Raw genomic sequence first — 21724 nt, 5'->3', positions numbered from 1 at the left:
CCATCACTTCTTCCCTTCTGGCTTGGAGCCCCAGCTCCCGTGACCTGCCAGCAACCAGGAGCTCCTCAAACACACACCTTTGGATCTTGGTACATGCTGCCCCTGCTGCCGCCTGGACCAGCTTCCTTAACCCTCCAGACTTGACTTAGGAGCCCCTTTCTCAGGAAAGTCATCTCTGATTGTCCCACCGTGTCGCTCCGATCAGAGGTTCCCCCCGGCCCCGTGCTCACCTCCATCTCCGTGCTCACCTCCATCCCCGTGCTCACCTCCATCTCCGTGCTCCCTGTCCTGCTCAGCACCCACTGGGTTCTACTTGTCCATCTCCCCTTCAGGGCACAGAGCATATATGTGTCCAGCACCTAAGAGGTGCTCAATAAATGTTTCTTAACTAAACGGGTACATGAAGGTTACTCCCAGGTGCCAGTGAAACTAGAAAGAAAATGATTTTTGAAAAGGATTCCTTGTTCCCTTTTCTCTCTTTGCTACTCCAGGGGCCACTTCGCAATCACTAAGGCTCCAGCTCGCCCCATCGGGTGCCTGCGGCTGTGATTTCTCTTCTACTTATTCTGTCTTCAACCAACTCTGGTATGTGGTGCTGGAATAACGTCAGGTCCAGGAGATAATGGGGGAGATTTGGAAAGGGGGGTGACACGGGGTGGAGAAACTCAAGTTAATAATTCCCTATAACTTACTATGGGGAGGAGGTGGTGCACATGTGAGAGAGAGAGTGTGTGTGTACGTGGCATCTGTTGGCGGGAGGATAAGGTTGGCATTTGAGGATTGAGAAGAGCAAGAGAAGGTCCCAGGAGGAAGAAGACCTTAAACAATCTGGATAGGGCTGAAGCAGTTTGCTGATAAAGGCAAAGGGCTGGCTGGACCGTCCTCGCTGCCGCGAAGTCCGTGCTGAGCCAGGACAGCTGGCTCAGTGACTCAGGACCTGGGCAGTGCTGGCGGGAATGGACACTGGTCAAACGGGATCCTGGTCTTTCTGACCCCAGCAGAATCTTACTTCTCTTCCCAAAGAGCAGAGAAACAGGAAAACTGATAGCTCTCATTTAGTGAGTGTCTGCTACAGGGAAGGCAAGCCCATTCTACCGCCACTTCCTGGTCCACAACGTGACAGCCTTCGCGAATCAATCATGAGTGCACCCATCACCTCCGGGCCAGCGGGGGGAGTCAGACTTCTCCACACAGTGCTCCAAGGAGCCATTACTGATCAGTTGGAGCTGGCACGTAAGGTAGACCCTTTTGCCATCACCGGTCTCCTAAGTGCCAGGTGCTTAATACATCTCTCATGCAGTTCTCCCAACAGATCCAGGACATGAAAATTAACTTTTATTTCCCAGATGAAGAACAAAGAAGGGTCAGCCTGGTTGAGGAACGTGACCAAGTTCACACAGATAGTTGGGCTGAAAATTCAGACCCTAGTAGGTCTGTCTCCCAAGTTCATGCTCTTGCCACTTTACCAGGCTGCCTGCCTCCCCTAGGCATCTGTGTCACCATGTTGTGGGCATTGGTGGGGGCTCTGTTGCCTCCCAATCTCCAAAGTTCCTGTATCATTTGAGATTCCAACAGGAAAGAGGTATTAGCCTCAAACAGGGCAACTGAGGAGTCTCTCACCCTTTTACCAAGGGTGGACAGTGCCAAGGGAAACCACAAAGAACAGTGAAGACCCTGATGGGACAGGGAGGGAGATGACCGGAAGCTGGAGAGAGCCATAGCTGCAAAGGAAAGTAGACAGGGGAACAAATACCCCAGCCTCTGTCCTCTCACCCTCCAAACAGTCCCATTGGACAAATCCAACCGGAAGCAGAAAGCATGAGACTTCAGCTGATGTGGCCCACGCCGGTCAGCCTCCTGGACCTCCGAGTCAGAGCGGGGGTCCAGCGGGAGGATAGAAGGATGGAGCTCTAGATGAGCAAACTGAGAAAGTCACCCATGTTCTTTTGCTGTTTGGGGGCCGAGGGTGGGAATTTCCCTTCCTAGGAAGTGTTTATGGGTTAATAGTGTTAAGTCCCAGTCCAAGGGCAGGAGAAGACCAATGTCTCCACTCAGGTGGTCAGGCTCCCATTCCCACACATGGTTTGCTTTTGGAGGCTGAAGACGGACAGACTGCCCCGGTCCCAAGACAAGACCCTGCCACAACCCACGTGTGTCTGCCCTCAAGTCGACGGTCCTGCGACAGACACCTCTCCCCGGAGGAATCCTTGAAGGGAAGGGCCCCACCTGCCCGCTGGGCAGGCACCCTCTGCCAGAGGCCTGCAGGTGAGGTGTGTTTGTCTTGACTGAACTGCCCTGGGACGTAGTCAGCTGCGTGACTGCCTCCATCCCCACCCAGGATTCGGGTGTCTCTCTGGATGTTCCATATTTGCTTAGGGAATTAGAAGAAAAGCAAAGCGGAAACCACTGAGGTAACTGGGCCACAGAGTGGGCAGGAGGGCCAGGGGCAGGGCAGCCTGAGGACTGGCCTGAGGGACCAAGTGGGGTCCGGAGACCCGGGGGGCTCTGGCCTCTCCCTCTGCACCCGGGGCTCCGGCCCGCGGGGCTTGCGCACACGTCAGCACCAGGGTCTGACCAGTCAGCAGGCCTGATGCCCTGCGCTGAGGGCCCAGGGTCCGTGCGGTCAGCAGGCTGCATTGAGAGCAGTGCGGGCATATTCCCTGCCCTCAGGAGGCCTCGCCTCGGGCTTGTGGGGGACACAGTGGGCTAAGTGCTCTGGTGGGAAACTGCAGGGAGGCACCAGCATGTCGCAGGGGCGCCTTGAGCCAGCTCCTCTCCCCGAGACCCCAACCCTCCTCCTCTTCCTCCAGCCCCGTGGGTCCTGGGGACAAGCTGGGTTCCCCGATGTCTCCCCTCACCTTCTCCATCTACCCTCACCACTGGAGGCAGATCCCAGGAGGTGGTCTGGGGAGACCGGGATGCCTCCTCCCTGCCCTCTCACTGCCCCAGACACACTGTTTGCCTCTGCCCGGCGGTGTCACCGTCCAACCCAACAGCCCCCAAGTTCATGGGGAATGGCCCCTTCCCAGGTCAACAGGGAAGCCCCCTCTCCCGGGGCAGAGAGAAGCCCAGCCCCCATGGAGTCCTGCACCAAGCACAGTCTATGCTGAGGAAACAGAGGACAAGGGCCCCGCCCACAGAGGAGAACAAGGATTGGGGAGTCATCGCCCCAGACACCTCATCAGGCCTGAGCCCATCTGTGTCTGGACCACCTGTCGGCGCCGCCAGCCTGTACCTTGTCTGAGGCAGCTGACCAAGTGGAAGCCTGGGGCAGGGCACGCACCTCTGCCCACCCTGCGCCCCTCACTCTCTCCCCAGCCTCTGCAAGCTGCCCACTCGGAACTCGGCTCCTGCCATGCCCCAGGCTGCCCAGGACAAAGGGGGTCTAAGCATTTATGAGCTTCTCTCTCCCTTGGCTCCATAGGTCAGGAGGGAGGGATTGAGTAGGTGGGGGCAGGATCGGGCAGAGGGGGGACCGAGTGCTGGAAAATCAGCTTTTCATCTTGGCTTCGTAAAGCAAACCCCCCTCAGCCCAAAGCTGGAAGCATTGGCATGCGCCATAAATCTCCTGGATGCTGCAGCTGTGACTGGATTATTTATAGCTCCAGTGTTACATTTCGAACACGAAAATATCACACAAAGGGAAAGGTAATGAAATCTCACCTCTCCTGCACGTCCCTCTCTCCAAACTGCAGGGCTTTCCAGAAGCCCCTGTGGCTGAAGGAGGGGTGAGAGAGGCCCGCTGTCCCCCACCCTGCCTGCCTGCCTCCCTCCCGCTGTCAGTCACACACACATCTCTTCTCACCCCTGCGTTCCCTCTCACACACACTCTCCCGTTTCTTTCCCTCTCACACATGCATTTCCTCACAGATGCACAGACAGCCCTGTTCTCCCTCTCTCCCTTTCAGCTTCCCCTGCCTGAGCCCTTCCTACCCCCCAGACACACACACACATCCTTGCCCTTTTCCTTCCACCACGGCCTCTCCCTGCGTGACTCACCTCCTTCGCTCGCGTGTTTGCTGTTTGGCTTTGTCAATGAAGACACCCGCACGTGAATTACCAGGCCTGTCCTCTGCAAGGCACCTCAGCTCCTTGTCAAGGTGGAAGTGTCAGCTTACATTCATCTCGCTCTGCCTTTAAAACTCCTGTGGGCCTTGCCTCCCCAGGGGGATCCATACTGTGGCACATGGCAGTGAGGACACGCACCCCTGGGCTTGACACATGCAAACACATTGAAAACAGGGGCCACAGAACATACCTCTCACCCTGAGGGAGGGAAGAGCAAAGGATGTGCTCTGGGAATCGGATGCCAGCCCAGGTGCAGAGGACCAGGGGATCCTCCTGGTGCCTCCTGTGTGACTGTCTTGGTGGTGTTATGGAGGGTCAGCCTTACACTACCCCACAGGCACAGATTGGAAACTCTGAGCCCTGTGCAAGCTCCCGTGGAGAGCCAAGGCCCAGCCCCCTCCCTGCCTGGCCCCCTTGGCCTCCGTGGCCCAGGCCCACAGAAGAATAATCAGAAAGAGGCACTGCAGCCCAGCCTGACTTGGCCCATGATCCCTTCCATCCAGACAGTCACAGTGGCTGGGGATTCTGTGCGTGCGTGTGTGTGTGTGTGTGTGTGTGTGTGTGTATTTGTGTGTGGTGTGTACTCGCATACTTGTGCTGGGATGAGGGGAAATCACAGACAAGGACAGTTCACCCTGGGCTAGGGGCCTGGGAAGGGTCTGAGGACAGAAACCCTGCAACTCACCATCAGGGTGGCATTTCCTGGAAAGCTCTTTTTTTTTTTTTTTTTTTTTTTTTTGCGGTACGCGGGCCTCTCACTGTTGTGGCCCCTCCCATTGCGGAGCACAGGCTCCGGACCCGCAGGCTCAGCGGCTATGGCTCACGGGTCTAGCCGCTTCGTGGCATGTGGGATCCCCCCGGACCGGGACACGAACCCGTGTCCCCTGCATCGGCAGGCGGACTCTCAACCACTGTGCCACCAGGGAAGCCCAGCTTTGTCCTTTTTTATATTAAAAATACTCCTGGCTTTCGCTATTATATCTGTCATCATCACAGTATAAAAATGTATTAAATTAATTATAATTAAATACTTAATTTTTTTCTGAAATCTTTAATTAAATATTACCTTCTTGGAAGTTGAGTCTCAAAAACCCTCTGGCTCATCCCAGAGACTCTGAGGGCACAAACACCCCAGTTAAAGATCTAGGGAACCAGTCTATGGGATAAGGATATGGGGTATGAAACTATAGTGTAAGCATAAGAACGGGGACTCTTGGACTTACTTACATTCTGGCTCTGCCAATTATTAGCTGTGTGACCTCAGCTAAATCACTTAACCTCTCTGTGCTTTAGAACTTTGACCTATAAAATCGGGATGATAATAGCACTTGTCACACAGGGCTTTTATGAGGATTAAATGCATTAATGTATATAAAGCGCTCCGAAGAGTGGTTAGCACAATATAGATGTTTGCTGTTGTTTTTCTGTAGAAGACCAACATGAAGCCACTGGATCAATCGCAGGGACTGAAATTAGAGATCACTCCTGCCTCTCTCCTAGGATGTGCTTCTGGCCCCAGGCCCATGCCTCACCTCTAGCTGCAGGCTTCTAATCGTGCATTCTATCTGCAACGCAGTCAGTCAGAAACATTCTCCTCTATTCCAGGCACTGTTCCTGGACTGGGCATTCAGTATCACACAAGCCCTTCTGGAGGGGGAGTTGGAAACACGCCAATAGCATCTGAACCGCAGTCAGAACCGAAGACCCAAAGATGAGCAGTTGTCATCCTTTTTTTCAAAGAGTCCCTGCCTCACTGCAGGGAGCCAGCAGTAGAGAGAGAAAAGATTGAGGGCACTCAGTGTGGTTATGACATTGTCACATGGCCTGGAACACCTTAGCCTCACATATATCATATCTCTTCTTTGACGTCACCTCCTCTGCAGGACCTTCCAGAACCAAATGTGTGAAACAACAACACTCTCCCCATCCTGTCAATCACTCTCCCCCTCCCTACTTTTATCCATCTGAATAGCATATGACATATGCTGACGTATTTTGACGTATTTATTTGTTGGTGGTGTTCCCCACCAGAATGTAAGCTTCCTGGGGACAGGCCCTTTGTTTTGCTTTCTCCTGAACACCCTGTGTTTGCAGAGACGGCGGCAGAGAGTAGGTGCTCCATACGTGTCTGCTAAATAAAGGAACTGTGGGCAAATCACTCTTTAATGTCTTGACTTTCCCTTCGGTGAAATAGGTGAGGAAGCCCCATTCTCACTTGCCACGTGGGGAAACTCTAACTTGAAAAGAGATAATACATGATAATCAGACATGCTTTTGACTCATGCAAAGGGAGATGCAAATAAATTCAGCTGAGACCAAATCCACGCGTGGCTTTGCATTCCCTGCTGTTTAAGCGATGATGGGCTATGGTCACAAACAGCCCAGGCGTGCCCACTCCACAAGTTCTGCCCTACAGTTGATCCATCTGGTCCTGGAAATTGTGAGCCTGGGCTCACATGTTCAAGTGGGTGACAGCCTGTGGGCACATAGCTAGCGTGGGATTGTGTACTTTTGCTATTCAAGAGGTCTTACCTGTGAGTCCTTATGGGGCTTCAGACTCAATCAAACTGTGTGTGCAAGGTCTGGACCTAAGGAATAACTGGAGATGGCCATATAGGAGTCTGGGTCCTGAACCACTGAGCCAAGTGAGAGGTCTAGAAAATGTCAGGTCAAGGACTCAGCCAGGCTATTTCAGTGCCAAGCAAGAAGAGGTTAAGAGAGATGAGGGTGCCTGGTGGTTGTGGCCAGGGCAGGCAGGGAAGAGGGCAGGGGGCAGGGAGATGGGGAAGGCCTCCCATCCATGTATTTTGACTCTCCGCAGCACCAATAAAATGTCCTCCCTTGACCTCTGTGCTCCCAGTTATCAAGGCACTGGATGGCACACTCAGAGAGAGAAATTTGCTTTGGACCAAGTTTTCTTCCAATAGAGCCCAGAGAAGGGCTGGAGGCCTGACCAATGGGGCAGAGGCCAAAATTACAGTATCAGGGAACTCTACCGTCAGACCCAGAATGGTCTCATTCCTAAGTCATGCTTTCCTGCCACCTTAGAGTACCTCCTAGCACTCATGTATTCTGCACAGGGTTGTTTTTTTTCATCTTAAACCAGTGGACAAATAAGACCTGGGATTTTCCCTTCCCTGATCAGTGAACTCCTATTCACTCATCAAAACCCAAGCCAAATTGTCCAAGCTAAAGCAGTTGCTCCTCTATTACCAAGTGTTGTGTTTCTGGAACCCTTCCCCGATAGCTTGTAAGCACACCAACAAGGACTTTGGCTTATTTATGACCACATTCTGAACGCTGAATAAGTGATAATTGACCAGATGACCCAACAAAGCAAGGACAATCCATGCTTCCTGACTCTGAGAGCCTGATTACATCTCTCATTCCTCCCCCCATAAGCCAGGCATCTGCTCAGCTGAGGGGACAGGACGTTCCTGTTTGGCAGGGACAGTTCCAGGTTTTGATGACCTGCCTCAACCAGACTGGTATCTATTCCAAGTTATTGTTTGTGCATACTCGGTGGGGGGGGGGGGGGGGGCTGAGGGAAATGGTTACATAAGCCAGAGAGACCGCATCCGCCTGCAGCAGCCCTTCCTCCTGGTGCCACGGACCCCTGGCTCGCTTCAGGCAAAGGTTCCTCATGTTTTCCCCCAGCCTCCAATCTCCCTGCAACCACCTGGGCAGATTGGAAATGAGAACTCCTGAAAATGGCCAGGAGCTCCTCCCCTTTGGGGGACCCTGGGGTGGAATCAACTGGAAGAATGTCACTGCTCTTGTCTGACGGTGTGAGCCCAGGGGCCCTGCACTCTGGAGGGGCAATGGGTGTGCTCCACCCGGGGCAATGCAACCTCCTGCTTCTCCCTCAGCAGCCCAGGCAAAGTCAGTTTCTTGATCGCCCCCTCAAGGCACCAGTAAAGCAAATCTTGACCCATCTGCAGCCTCTCCCCTGTAGCTTAGAGGTCTCAGGGCTCTGGGACAAAATTCACTTTACCAACATCCTAACTGCCCAGTTGTCACTCCCACAGCCACCTTCACTACCCCTCAAGCTGACTTTTTCCTTTAGGAAGGTAATAGCATCAATGCGTCAGAATTGACAACTACAGACGACTTCACAGTTTGACCCCCTTTATAACTCTTCAAAGGAGGCACTATTCTTACTTGACAGAAAGAAATTCAAGGCTCAGAGTGACTTTTCCAAGATCACTAGTACAGAAGAAACATGAAACCCTTCTGTCTAATCCCAAAGCCTGAATGAACTCTTTCCAAATACCCCTGCATCTGTGTATTTCATGGGCTTTTCTGGGGGAAGCCTCTGCTGAGGAAAGAAACATACAACCTTAATCCCCTAAAGCCACAGGGACAAAGCTAAAACTCTAAAGGGCAAGACACAAATCTCAAACTCCACTCTCAGCCCATATCTTTCCTTCCTCCTTCCCTGAGCCTTTAACCAGAGTGGCTGCGGAATGCGAACCCACAGCCGCTGACCTCCCAAGGAGACTCCAGGAGGCTGGCCTGAAACCCACATCCCCAAGGCCACGGCGACAGGGGCCTGGAAGTATGGAGGAGGACTCAGATTGTGCCTGATTAAGAGCAGGGGCCTGCAGCAGAGTCCCTGCATTCAGGTTTCACATCTACTTCTGTCTAGTGGCGGGGTCATAGTCCCTTAACCTCCTGGTGCCTCCGTTTCCTCCACTGTAAAAAGAGGGGCCAATAGTAGCTCTCTCGTGGGTGCTGTGAGGATAAACTGAGATCATGCCTAGAGACCACTCGCTGCAGGCCAGCCACATCCCTAGCGCTGCAGATGCGGGGCCCAGAGATGCAAGGAGTGGATGGGAGACGGGTTTACCCTGAGCACTGCTGCTCCACGACCTTCAGCCAGAGCTTTAAAGCTCTCTGGCTCAAAGGCTCATCTCTCGGATGGAAGATGCTTTGCAGCACTGCCTTAAGGGTTGGAAGTCAAGTAAGGAAAGTGCCTTGCACATGTAAAGTGCTCAGAATCCACCGATCCTTTCTTTCTCCCTCCTGGAATGTGAAATTTTCTCCAGAAAACATCTAACCTCAGGCTTGGGTTTATCATAGAGAGGGATATATAGCTTCGTAGGTACCACACCAGACACAGTAATAAATGTCCCTTCCCTTGTGGAGGGAAAGGGGGATAAGCTGGATGGGTGCCGGGTAGTGTGGGGAGAAAAAGAGCTGAGCAGGAAAGTGGGCAGTGGCGGGCAGGCAGGGGATGCAGAGGTGCCTTCTGGCTTGATCGGGGGGTGCTCAGGGGAGGAGCACCCAGGAGGTTGGGGGCCAGTCCTCATGCCTCACTCAGGGAAAAGCGAGGAGCCAGAGCAAGGCCCATGGGGCTCTGATCCACCGGCGTGGATCACTTTGCTGCTGACATTAGGGAAATGACCTGCCCGCTTTCTGGGCCTGTTATCTCTCAGCAAAATGAAGTGCTCCAAAAGGTCCTCCCACCTGGAATTTTCTGGGATGCTCGGTATCGGCCCCTTTCTTTGGGGCATTCACTGGGGGTGCTAAGGAGGCCTGGTCTTCCTGCTTGTCCGCGGCCTTCTGCCTGCCTCCTCTGTCTCCCACCATCTCACCCTCCTACCCTCTCCTGCTCAGACACACAGGATTTATTTTTGACCAGGGATTATAAGCAGGATCTGGAAGAGCCAGTCTGCAGGAGTTCCAGCACTTGCTCGCTCCTTCCCCCACAGCGGGAAGGGGAGGAGCCTGGGGCAGGGAGACCAGCCCCCAGGCAGGTGTGGAGTGAAGGGCCGCAGGCCTGGGCACTAACGCAGCCCAGCCGTCCTTGGCCAGCTGGAGGACTGGACGAGGGCCCATGCTGGCCCGGGCTGCTCTGGTCGGGAGGACAGCGTGAGCCTGTGGCAGGGGTGGAGTGGAACCTTCTGGGCTTTCCTGACATCACATCTCCAGGAGGGGCTGATTGGCCCAGGGCTTCCCTCTCCCCTGGGGAAGGCTCTGGGCAGAGTGGCCCGATGCCCTGTATTGCAGGTCAGGCCTCTGTCCCGCTCTGGCACAGGGGAGGGGGCAGGCGAGGCCAGGTTACCGAACAGGCAGAGTAAGCATGTGCTTAGAGCACTGGCAGTAAAAGGGCATCAACAAAGTGTTTTGGTATGGTTTGTTTTTTTTAAGAGCTAATTCTTAGTATTTCAAAAATAGCAAGGAAGTAGCCGTCCTGGGAAAAATCAGAACTTTGTTGGACTTTGTCACACCGATTTAAGGCTTAGGGTGGTTTTTATTTTGAATTTGTATGTGAGTGGGTGTGGGGAGGTGCACCTTAACCTCTCAGCTCTGAGGGAGGCTAAAGGTCTTAATCCAGCTCAGGGTAGATCAAGGATCAGAAAAGGGGTGGGGACGGGACAATGGGGTGTTGAGGAGGAGGGAACACATGACCTCAGCCCACAGCTATATCCCCTGGACGGGGAGGCCTCCCAGAGAGAAGGGGCACTGCCCTATTACACAGGGAAAGCTGCTCTCCCTGGAGAGGATCTGGGGAAACTAAGGTGTGAGACAGTTGCGGAGTGAGGGGTAGGATAGCTCAGGGCCCCAGAACGAGGCCCGACGGCCTGGAATTCCCACCTCTGGGCCAGGGCTCAGATTTGTTCTCCCTTTGCTCACTCTGGAAATGAAGTGGCCAAAGATGGTGGCCCCTCTGGAGGGGGGGAGCTGGCAGCCCATTTCCTGGAAGACATTTCCAAGGATGGCACTCAGCCCCCTGCATCCCCTACAGGGTAGTGCAGGGACATTGTGCCTTTTCTCCCATCGTCTCCTAGAGTAAGGAGCATGTTATTCCCGATCCAGCTGCCTTCTGGGCCCAAGCAGGCACCCACCAGCAAACATCTGCTAAGCACCTACTACGTACTAGGCACTCTCTGCCCATTACCTCATTTAACCCTCCTGTCATGTGGTCACTCAATCTGCAGCCTGCAGACGGGGAAACAGGCTCAGAGATGTCCAGAGCCTGCTGAAGAGCACACAGCTGGCTGGTAGCAGGGTGAGGACACCAATCCAGTGGTCTGACTCTGTCGAGCATGCTCCACTTAATACCACAGGTCTCACCCCAGCTCCAGGCCTCCGGAGGGACAGAGCTCCATGCGGCCTCCCTCATCCCTCTCTGGGCCCATCACATCCAGGGCCAGGTGCCCATGTGGGCCCTGCCACGTTCATTATGGGCTAAGAGACAGACAAGCACCTCAGGCCCTAGAACCGGGACAGGCTACATAACTTGCAGGGCTCAAGCCAAAATGAAAACGTGGGGCTCCTTGTTCAAAATTGTGAAGAATTTCAAGACGGCAAAAGCAAAGCATTAAACTGTCCCTTTCGAACATGGTGCTCAGTGTTACTGCACAGGTCCACGCCCATAAGCCCGTCCTGCCCAAAACTCAAACGATTCGCCAAACAGACTTCTTCCTTTACCGGGAAATCCCACCTCCAAGTCAGGTGGGTTGGATTTCACAATCCCCAAGAGGACAGACCTTGGTAAGTAAATTGCCCACCAGGGGCTTCCCTCGTGGCGCAGTGGTTAAGAGTCCACCTGCCAATGCAGGGGACATGGGTTCAAGCCCTGGTCCGGGAAAATACCACATCCCGCGGAGCAACCAAGCCTGTGCGCCACAGCTACTGAGCCTGCACTCTACAGCCCACGAGCCACAACCACTGAGCCCACCTGCCACAACTAATGAAGCCCATGAGCCTGGAGCCAGCGCTCCACAACAAGAGAAGCCACTGCAATAAGAAGCCCACGCACCGCAAGGAAGAGTAGCCCCTGCTCACTGCAACTAGAGAAAGTCCGTGCGCAGCAACGAAGATCCAATGCAGCCAAAAATAATAAATAAATAAATAAATAACAAAATTTCCCACCAGCCCTGGATGCCCTGCCACCAGTCCTCAGGTGCTCAGGATCCTACACTCTCATCTTCCAAGTCACATCTGCATGTAACTTGGGATCTGCCAAACTCAACCCGTAGCATGCTGTCTTGGGTAGGGTGCAGCACGTGGGCCCGCGGATATCTAACAGAGCGGGTTACGAACAAACTCTCCACTTTCCTTTTCTGACTAATTCATCCTAGCACCTCCTCCTTCACTCCATCCTTAATCCTTGCTGGAGACGCCCTCTTTCCTCATCTACCCAACAGTTAGTAACCATCTAGGTACTCTGCTGAGGCTCCAGGGATAATATTAATAATTTCATTCTAGAACAGTACCTGGCGCCTGCTCCATCAATGTCTGTAGAAGTGGCGGAGGTAGCTTCTGTATAACAAGTGTCACCCAGGTGCCTGGCATTGCTATGGGCATGCCAACTCACACACATGATCTCATTTCACCCTCCCCACAGCCCGGCAGGTGGGCATCACTGCCCCTTTGGCCTGGGAAGAGACGAAGGCTCTGAGAGGAACGTGCAGAAGGTCCCATGGCAATGGAGTGGAGTGAGGAGACTGGGATCTGGTCCCAAGGGCTGCTTCAACTCCAGCACAAGCTGCTCTGACACCTGCCTGCAAGGTGCCATCTCTGACCCAGGAGAGGGCCCATAAATAGATAAACACTGTACAAAAGGGCCAAGGACTCCCCAGATCCCTCCATCAGCCTGTGCTCGCTTCCTCCCTCCGCTCCCAGCATAAGAAGCACCCAAATCTGTCCCAGGCAAGTCGCCCCACCTGTGCTTTCTGTTCACCACGCCCTGCTCCAAGTGTTTTATGGGCATTTACACATTTGATCCACCCAGTAGCACTAAGAAATGGGTACAATTCTCATGCCCTTTTTTTGGCAGGGAAACTAAGGGACAGGAGGACAAAGCAAACGAGTGGAGGCGCTGGGATTTAAACCCAGGAGGTCAAGTCTTGACGACTACACACCCCTGGAGGCACCCTGCCTGGACTCAAGTCCTGGCACACGGGCAGCACCCCATGTTAGCTGTGCAACGTTGGGCAAGCTACTTACCGTTTCTGTGTCAGGGCCGTTCATCTGTAAAATGAGGATAATAAGAGCGCCTACTGCATAGGCTGTTGTGTGGACCAGGTGGGCTAGCAAATGCAAAGTGCTGAGAACGGTGCCACGCACACAACAAGCACTTAAATGGCAGCTATTATTATTATTATTTTCAGTACGCGGGCCTCTCACTGTTGTGGCCTCTCCCGTTGCGGAGCACAGGCTCCGGACGCGCAGGCTCAGTAGTTGTGACTCAGGGGACCAGCAGCTCCGCGGCATGTGGGATCCTCCCGTACCGGGGCACGAACCCGTATCCCCTGCATCGGCAGGCGGACTCTCAACCACTGTGCCACCAGGGAAGTCCTGGCAGTTATTTTTTTTATTTATTTTTTTTTTTGTGGTACGCGGGCCTCTCACTGTTGTGGCCTCTCCCACTGTGGAGCGCAGGCTCAGCGGCCATGGCTCACGGGCCCAGCCGCTCCGCGGCATGTGGGATCTTTCCGGACCGGGGCACGAACCTGTATCCCCTGCATCGGCAGGCGGACTCTCAACCACTGCGCCACCAGGGAAGCCCCCTGGCAGTTATTATTAATCCGACTTTCCAGTACCCTATACTGCTTCTCCTGCTGCCTCCTCCCCTCTTGGAGCCTGTCATGCATTCATACCGATCCCCCTCCTAGTATATTCAACCTCTCCTTCTAGTTCTTTCCCTATAAACATGCTTATGTCTCCCTCAACTTGGATCAGAGAGACTCCCACCCCCCCGCCCCCTGGCTGCCAGGTTCACTCCTTCCCTTCAGAGCCGAGACCCTGGGACAAACTGGGCCTTTTGCTGTCCCCTTAGTACACTGTGTCCTAGCCTCTGTCCCCTCCACTCTCTACATACCTCTCTGGCCAGGGTCTCCAGGCACCTCCCTGCTGCTAAATTCAACGGACACCTTTTGGGCCTTATCTTCCTCCATCTCAGCCCAGCGCCTGACGCTACTGAAGACCCCATCCAGCAGCATCTGCTTTGGCAGGCAGGATGCCACTTCCTGTGATTGTCCTCCCTTCTCTCCTGCCGCCCTTCTCCTCCCGGACTCCTCCTCTCCAGCCCTGGAAGGTGAGTGCTCCCAGCATTCCATCCTCTTCTCATTTTCTGCCCACTTTCCCTCAGGGACCTCACTTAAACTCACCCTTCTGACTGCCACCCCTCAGTTCCTGCCCAGACCTGTCTGCACAGCCCGGGTCAGCAGGTCCACCCTGAGCTGGCCCATGGCACGTCAGGCCAGCGTCAGGCCGTGCTGCATTCCCTGGGCACCTGAGCTGAGGATGAGCCTGCCTCCTTCCTTCCTTCCTCTACCTCGCCCTCAGGCACCTGCCATCTCTCCTCCTTACAGCTCTCAGATTCCCCCCCTCCCCCCTCCCCGCCAGCCGTCACAGTCCCTCCTGAATTGGCTTCATCCCCTCTTGCCTGGATCACTGCAGCCCCCTCCTCGCTGCTTTCCCATGCTTGCTTCTCCTTCCGGATAATCTAGTCCTCACACTGCTGCCAGAAAGACCTTTCCAAATGGCACGTCAGACGGAGTCCTCTGCCCGTACACCCTTCCGTGGCCCTGCGTGATTAATTCCAAGTCCCTCAGCTTAGCTCATGAGGTCTTGCCTGCTGGTGCTGCCTCACCTCTCCCCCCCATTCCAGACCAACCAAGCTAACTCTTCGTCCTTCTCCGGCAGAAACTTACTCTCCTGCCCCCTAGTCCCTTTCTCCCCTCTCTCTCCTTCCTCCGCAGGCCCCGCTTTCTGGAAGGGGTCTTCCCCAGCGATCCAGATCTGTGCTCCTGGGGCCCCCGTGGTCACAGCACCTAGCCATCCCCTCCCCCTCCCAGCACGGAGAGTGCGTATGTATGTGTGCTGGGGGGGCGGGTGTCAGTGATGGGCGGGGCCTGAGCCAAGCACGAACAAGGGTAACAACAGTAGCCAACTTGCACTGGGAGCCGACCAGACTGCGCTGTGCTGACACTGACATGCTCTATCTGTTTTAATTCTTCCAACAACCTGGTGAGGGGTGTTCCCACCGACAGGTAGGACACTGAAGCCCTGAGAGATCAAGCAACTTGCCCAAAGTTAACAGCAGAACCAGGAGTGGAACCCAAATGTCAACGGATCAATGTTTGTGGGGTGAACCCAAGTCTTCAGTGAAGCGTGGACCTTTGATAAGCGTAGAAGGAGAAGCAGGGGGCGAGAGGAGGACGAAGGCGAGGGGAGCAAGACTGTAGGGCGGAAGCCGCAGCCTGGCTGTGTGCCCTCGCATGGCCTGGGCTCCAGGCTCCTCTGGCAACCTCTGCCGTCCGGAGGGAAAAGGAAGCCTGCTACAGGCACTTCGCCGCCGTGGGGAGGAGAGAGAGCCCTGGGAAGGAGCCACTGGCAGGTGGGACAGGAGATGAAGGGATAAGGAGGCCGCAGGCTCTGACTCAGCTGGTTCCCAGGGAAAAGGGCTTGACCTGGCCCATGCGGGATTAAGAAAAGGAGGCACAGGCTCTCAGAGGCCCTCCCAACCCTGGCCCCTGCCCCCGCCACCTGCTGACCCCTTCTGCCCCTGTTGGGGAAGGGTGGGTTGAGGACAGCAGGAGTGGGTTAAGGCATCCTACCTCCCCCTGCCCCAGCTGTGGTACTCAGTCACCGAGGAGGCATGGAGGCCCTTCTGGGGCAGGAAGCAGCCTGGAACCTGAGAAGCCACCTCTGGGCAGATGGCTTGGTCAGTATTTTAACCCCAGGTGAGATAGAGGACGTCACAGCAGCCCCTCCTCTGGCCCCCCTGCTCCCGGGAAGCTGCCAGCCACCGTTCGCTCCCCCTCCCCTAAAATGCTCCTAATTCCAGAAGGCTCCCTCTCCTAGTCCCTGGGTCCCCCAGCCCCACCAGAATGGGCCTGTTGGCGACTTCCCGAGTCAAGAATCAGTTGCCTACAGCACCAGGCAAACAGGGGTGGGGGTGGGGATTTGTAGGAGGTGGTCACGTGACCGTCTGGGCGGAGACCCAGGGGCTCAGAGTTAATTCCTCCGTGTTCACATGGCCCAGCGTTCCAGAGCTGCCTGTCCCCGGGTGCTGGCTGCCAGCGTTGCCCCCGGCACCCTCAGCAACCCGAACCTGTTCTCAGAGGCAGCTGGACCTCCTGGAGCTGTGGTTTCTGAACCACTGCCCATGGCTCCGGATTTCACATGCTGGCTCCTCCTTGCAACAAAAACCCAGGCCTCCCTGGAAGGGTTTGCACTGGTGGAGAGTGAAGTGCTGGGGCGTGGGCCTGGGGAGCATGTGAACGACCTTCCCCTGTGAGAGAGGGAGTGAGGCCAAGCTGGGGGAAGTTACTCACTGCTCTGTGACTTGGTTGTCTTGTCTGTAAAATGGGAGTAATGACAGTACCTACTATGGGTATTTTCCTGTCAAAGGAGAATGATGCCAACAAGCAGCCTCCAAACCTTGCCATAATAAAGGAAAAATAGTATATGACCATGCTTAGCCCAGAGGGTCCAGAGGTTACATTCAATAACATTTCTCCCTCGCTCTTTTCTTTTAGCCACAGTTTCCCAGTCTGTCACCTAAGAGACCTGAGGAAGCAGTTCTGCCAGCTTCACCAAGCTGCTGTGGGGTATGGGAAAGGGAGAAGGATGTGGCAGTAGGGGAAAGCGCTGGACACCACAGGGAATACCTGGTGTCCATGGCCACTGCCCCACCCCTCCATCTCCCCATCCCTTCCAGAGAACACCCCCCAAGCCACAATGGGGCTGGCTTAGGAAGCCCAGCGCTAGCACCACAGCGATGTAGGTAGGTATAAGTGCACCGGCGTGGGCCAAGGGCACACACACACACCTTGTCCAGGAGCCAAAGAAAAATAATAGCTAGTCCCTGGCTGTGGAGGTAGAGGACACCCCAGACCCAGACTGGGGCTCTGACCAAGTCTAGTTCCCTGCCCTGGACCTTCCTTCCTGTCTGGTTTATTCTAAGATCTACCCCCAGGAGATATATATTATAAATCTAAGCTTCTTTGTGCATCTAATACTGCTGAAAACATACACAAAATAACTGCCAACAGTGCTTCCCTCAGCGGAGGGGAACTGAAGACCTGGAAGGGAAGGAGACTGACTGACTTTTCACTGAGTATCTTTTCATGCTGTTTGATTTTCTTTTTTGCCATGTATATGTAATACCTTTTCAAAAATTAACATACTCTACCCCTGGGATGGAGAAATGGTGGAACGCTTTGCTTGCCATGCTAAGGAATTTGGACTTTATCCTGTAGGCAGCAGAGAGCCAAGGGAGGTTTCTAAGCAAGGAGATGACACGTTCAGATATGTAAAAGAATTGCCTGCTACAGAGCCCTGGCCTGGAGTGGGTGGAGACTGGAGCCCACGGGAGACCAGTTGGGAGGTTGGGACACTGCTCTTGAGTCTAGCCTGAAGCGCGGACCCACCAATCATGGGTCCACAATGTGGTACCCACGAGGAGGTAAGCTTTCGTGGATCATTCTTTACTTAAGTTTAAGCGTAGGAGGCAGCTTGAGGGAGACTTCAGAAGAACAGTCTTGCTCCAGAATCCCTGATTGGAAATATGGCTTGGACAGCACCAGGGTGTGTTCCAAGCACACCAAGCCTAGAAAATGCCCTCCTCTCCCAGGGGCTTCCCAACAGCGCCCCCCCTGGGACAGCCTCACTCACTGGCACTGGCCAGGCTCACATGGAGACTTTGGGAGATGGGGAAAGGGCTGAGGGACAGGCTCAAGCTCTGAGCCTGGGTTTCCTGGGCCCCGTGGGTCAGAAAGTAGAGGCCTTCTGCGTGGAGCAATATAGGCGTCCTGGCTCTAGGCTGCCCTGGGCTTGAATGGAATACCAGCGATGGCTTTGGGCATTTAACCTCTCTGAGCTCAGTTGGCACATCTGTAAAACGAGGGTCATCACACCTTCCTCGTAGGCTGGCCTGAAGTGTGCACCTACCCGGCACCTCACACAGCACCGGGCATGCCACTTGTCTCCTAGATGGCCAGGCAGAGGTGGGTGACAGGAAGAGAAGAGAGAAGCCCCAAGTTCAAGAGAAGGTCGCAGGCAGGAGTCCTCGTCTCCCTACCTCTGACCTCTATGTCCAAATGGTTACTTATCTGACAGTCTTTAAACCTTCAGAAGTTTCCAATCAGCAAAGGGGGAGGTGGTGTGAGGGCCCACAGCTCAAAGGTTAAGAAAGGACTCCACAAATTAAGGCCCACCTGATATTTACCGTCAGAAACCTAGACACTGCTCTCCACATCCCCTTCCCCCAAAGGTATGGCTGCAAAAGAGACCAAGAGACAAATGCTTGTTCGCTGTCCTCCAAGAGCTACTAAAAACACTGAGCCCCACCCCACCAGGTGCTCACTCTCCTTTTGCCCACTTCGTCAGCACCTGCTGTCATATAAAACTCTAGGTAAGTTAAATGTCCTTAATTTTTTAAAATGTGCACCAGAGTTGTTCTTAACAGGAATCTAGCCTGGGCTCTGCCACTGTGTGACTTTAGGCAAGTTCCTTCATCTCTCTGTGCCATGGGGCCCTCGTTTTTACTAGGTGGATGAACTAGACCTAGGTTCTAACCTCAAGTTCCATGGATGGATTTTAGATGTGCATGAACCCCTTTAAAGATTGGGTAATGCTGGTTGCATCCCAGAAGGGAACTAGGTGGCCGAGGAGCCACTTGTAGAAAGGAAACCTTACGGTTGTACTGTATTCCCCTTTGCATCTTTTGAACTTTGAACCAAAGGAATATATTACCTATTCAAATATAAGTACATAAAATTAAAAAGGAAAGAAAATGTATGCAAGTCCATGTGTGTGTGGGGCGCACCTGTACTTTCTGAGGAAGGATCCATCATGTTCACCAAATTTTTCTAAGGTCAGAGGACCCCAGCAAGGTTTAAAAAGCATTTCAACAGTGCCCTTAAGGGTCATTCCCTGTCCCAATTTCCTGGATTTGACAAAGTATAAGAGAAAATAAAAGTGAATTTCAGTCCTTGTTACATCAATAGCCTGGGCCGGATGAATGTGAAAATGAACCCTCAAAGCACATTTAAAAACATAGGTGTTCACGCCCATGTGAGCGGAGCGGGTTCAGATGTGAATGCCGGACTTGACATGGTGAGCTGTCCTCACTGGTGGATCTCCCCTCTTGCAACCTTCAGAGATCAAGGTCAAAAAATGACGCCCATCATCAGCCTCTTCTCTCAAAGCTGTTGAATTAGGTCCTCTTTGCCCCACCCCTGTGCCCACTCAAAGAAACATCCGGCTTAGGTTAGCTGCACAAACAATGCCTATAAATAAAAGCAATATGGATTTTTAAATGTTGGCCACTTTGGCTCGGAGTGGGAAGAGAATGAGAAGGAGGAAATAGAGGAGGTGGGGAGATCCAGGGTGAACTGGAGATGAAGGAAGACTAGCTCATCAGAGACCTCCATTGGAATCTCTGAAACCCACAAGAATCCTCGTGTACTGGAGAGGAAATTGCTTCCGGGGTGTGCAATGTGGAAAGTGTCAGGGTAAGGGAAATCTAGCTGAGGGATCAAAGCAAGACTGGCTAAGGCAACCACACTAGCAGCTGAATGGGTCAGAGCAAAGAGAAAGGTCACACCGTTCCCAAAAAAAAGAAGGGGGAGCTGCCATTTAACAAACAGGCTCCTGGCACTGGTAAACTTTAATTAACTGCACCATTATAATTCACTTCCACTCCAGTCCGTGCTCTCCCTCTTACTCCCACCCCTCCTTCCTTTCCCCCAGGTCTCATCAGGCAGGTTTCCTTAGTGAAACCTAACTGGCCGCCTGTGCTGGATGCTTTATTATTACAGCTCTGCCTCTCCCGCTAATAATGCACCCAGCAACAAGAGGGAGCAAACTACAGTGCTCAGCTCTTCATGACAGGCCCCTTTCCTACCTATGTGCACTAAATCAAGGATCCCATAATCCTAAAAGTTCCTGAAAGTAATACAAGAGCAATGAAGAGACAGTGGAAGGCCAGCAGGAGCGGATGCACACGCAGAGGCAGGTAACAGGGCCAACTCCCACTTGGATCCACTGGACAGTACTCATAGGGTTCACACCTGGACCCGTCATCCACGTGTCCAAGTTGACATGTGCAGCTCAATGCTGTGGCTGCACCCACCATGCCTTCATTCACTGGTGGTTAAATTACACCTGTGACACTCTATCTCTGTATTCTCAGGCTGCTGAGCTTTACCCATTTTATGGGTGTGTGCATGGGGGTTGGGAGCACCTCAGAGGATCTTCCAGGCGAAACATGCTTGGTTTTTATTAATGAGCTGATGAGAAAAGCCAACCCAGACCTTTAAGTGAAATGTGTGCTTGGTAGCCAGGCGAGAATAGGTTTTAGAATTAACTCTTCCTACAGTCTGCTATGCATTATCACCCCCAAGTTAATTACCCCTGAGGATGAAAATAGGTTTCATGACTCATAAGCACCAATACAACACTTGGCAGCAGATGAAAATGCAAGGACACATTTGCAGGAAGCTGACACGCACATCTATTTATATGTGGGGAGATTCTTGATGAGGTGAGACAGGTACCTCCCGGGTACCAGGATTAAGAGGCTGCAGCAGATCCATCAACTGCCATTTATCTACACCTCCAAACACACACACACACACACACACACACACACACACACACACAACACAGAGTCACGGTTTCCACTACTTCAGTGATGGTGGCGGCGAAGCAGGAACAGAAACCGAAAGCGTGTTAACAGCAAGTCTGAACACCAACCCAACCTCCACCTCGGTGTTCTGGGCTAACCAGTGACTTGTTTTTCCCCAAACTCACCTGCTCCCTTATTCACTATTCCTCTGGCCTTGTGCGGACAGTCCTGGCCCAGCTTGCCTCCACCAGGAATGGGGTGTGGCCAGGAATGGATTTCTGATAGGATCTGGGGTTCTGTTTTGCTTCCTCCCTCCCATTTCCTACTCCCCTTCCATTTGCCTCCCAGGAAAGTACAAGGTTCAAACCAGGTTTGTTTGCCTTCCCTCAGAGCTCTGGGAGGGCTCCAGGGCCCTAAAGGACATTCCAGTCCCATCCCTATCCCTCTGTACCTCACAAATGCCACCAAAGTCAACTAGATGAATAATCGCCTTTCTTCACCAGTGGGGACGGGTTCTATTTGGTGTCATAAGCAATCGCTCCCCAGGAACACGGTTTGGGACTCTCTCTTTCCCACTCTCCACAACCAGCTAAGTGTCCTGCCTTTTGAAATTATTATCAAAAAGGAAGGGAAAGAAAAAAACATCATGAATGAGGTGAAACTGCTCTTCCAATCGATGCATGAAACTGGAAGCTGCTGGGAACTCAGTCCTGAGCACATGGATTTATTTCCCACTTCCCACACCCCTCCTGCCTCCACTGATGGCTCCCAGCTCTGTGACATTTTTGCTTTAAATGTGCAATAACAGTGATTTTTGCCACATCTAGGAGGCAAAGCATCCCGGTTTTGTCCTGTTTCCCCCACCCCACTTGCATTAAGTCACAGCTGCACTGGGTATCAAGCATATACTCAGGGCCACAGGGAAAGGCACCAAAAAAGCATTCCTGACAATGCTACTTGCAGCTGGGGTTCGCATCAGGGGAAAACAGAGATGCTGAAGAGTAAACAGAAATCGCTTAGTCAGCAACTGTCCCGCCCCGGAGAGGTGAGTGTAAATAGTCTGGT

The 21724-nt window shown here is 53.4% G+C and overlaps 2 long non-coding RNA genes across 6 annotated transcripts in view; one reads left to right on the top strand and one right to left on the bottom strand.

The window, feature by feature from the left end:
* Positions 1–21724, bottom strand: part of LOC136793777 (uncharacterized) — an 87146-nt gene that overhangs the window by 6062 nt on the left and 59360 nt on the right. The window lies entirely within an intron of this gene.
* LOC136793778 (uncharacterized) lies at positions 15010–16817 on the top strand. The gene is made up of 3 exons (XR_010839459.1): positions 15010–15074; positions 16566–16637; positions 16748–16817. It is a non-coding gene; the product is annotated as an uncharacterized lncRNA (long non-coding RNA).

The sequence above is a fragment of the Kogia breviceps genome, chromosome 3, assembly GCF_026419965.1.
Source record: "Kogia breviceps isolate mKogBre1 chromosome 3, mKogBre1 haplotype 1, whole genome shotgun sequence".
Taxonomy (NCBI): domain Eukaryota; kingdom Metazoa; phylum Chordata; class Mammalia; order Artiodactyla; family Physeteridae; genus Kogia; species Kogia breviceps.
Note: the sequence above shows the minus strand (reverse complement) of the source record. Positions and strands in the feature narration are given on the sequence as shown.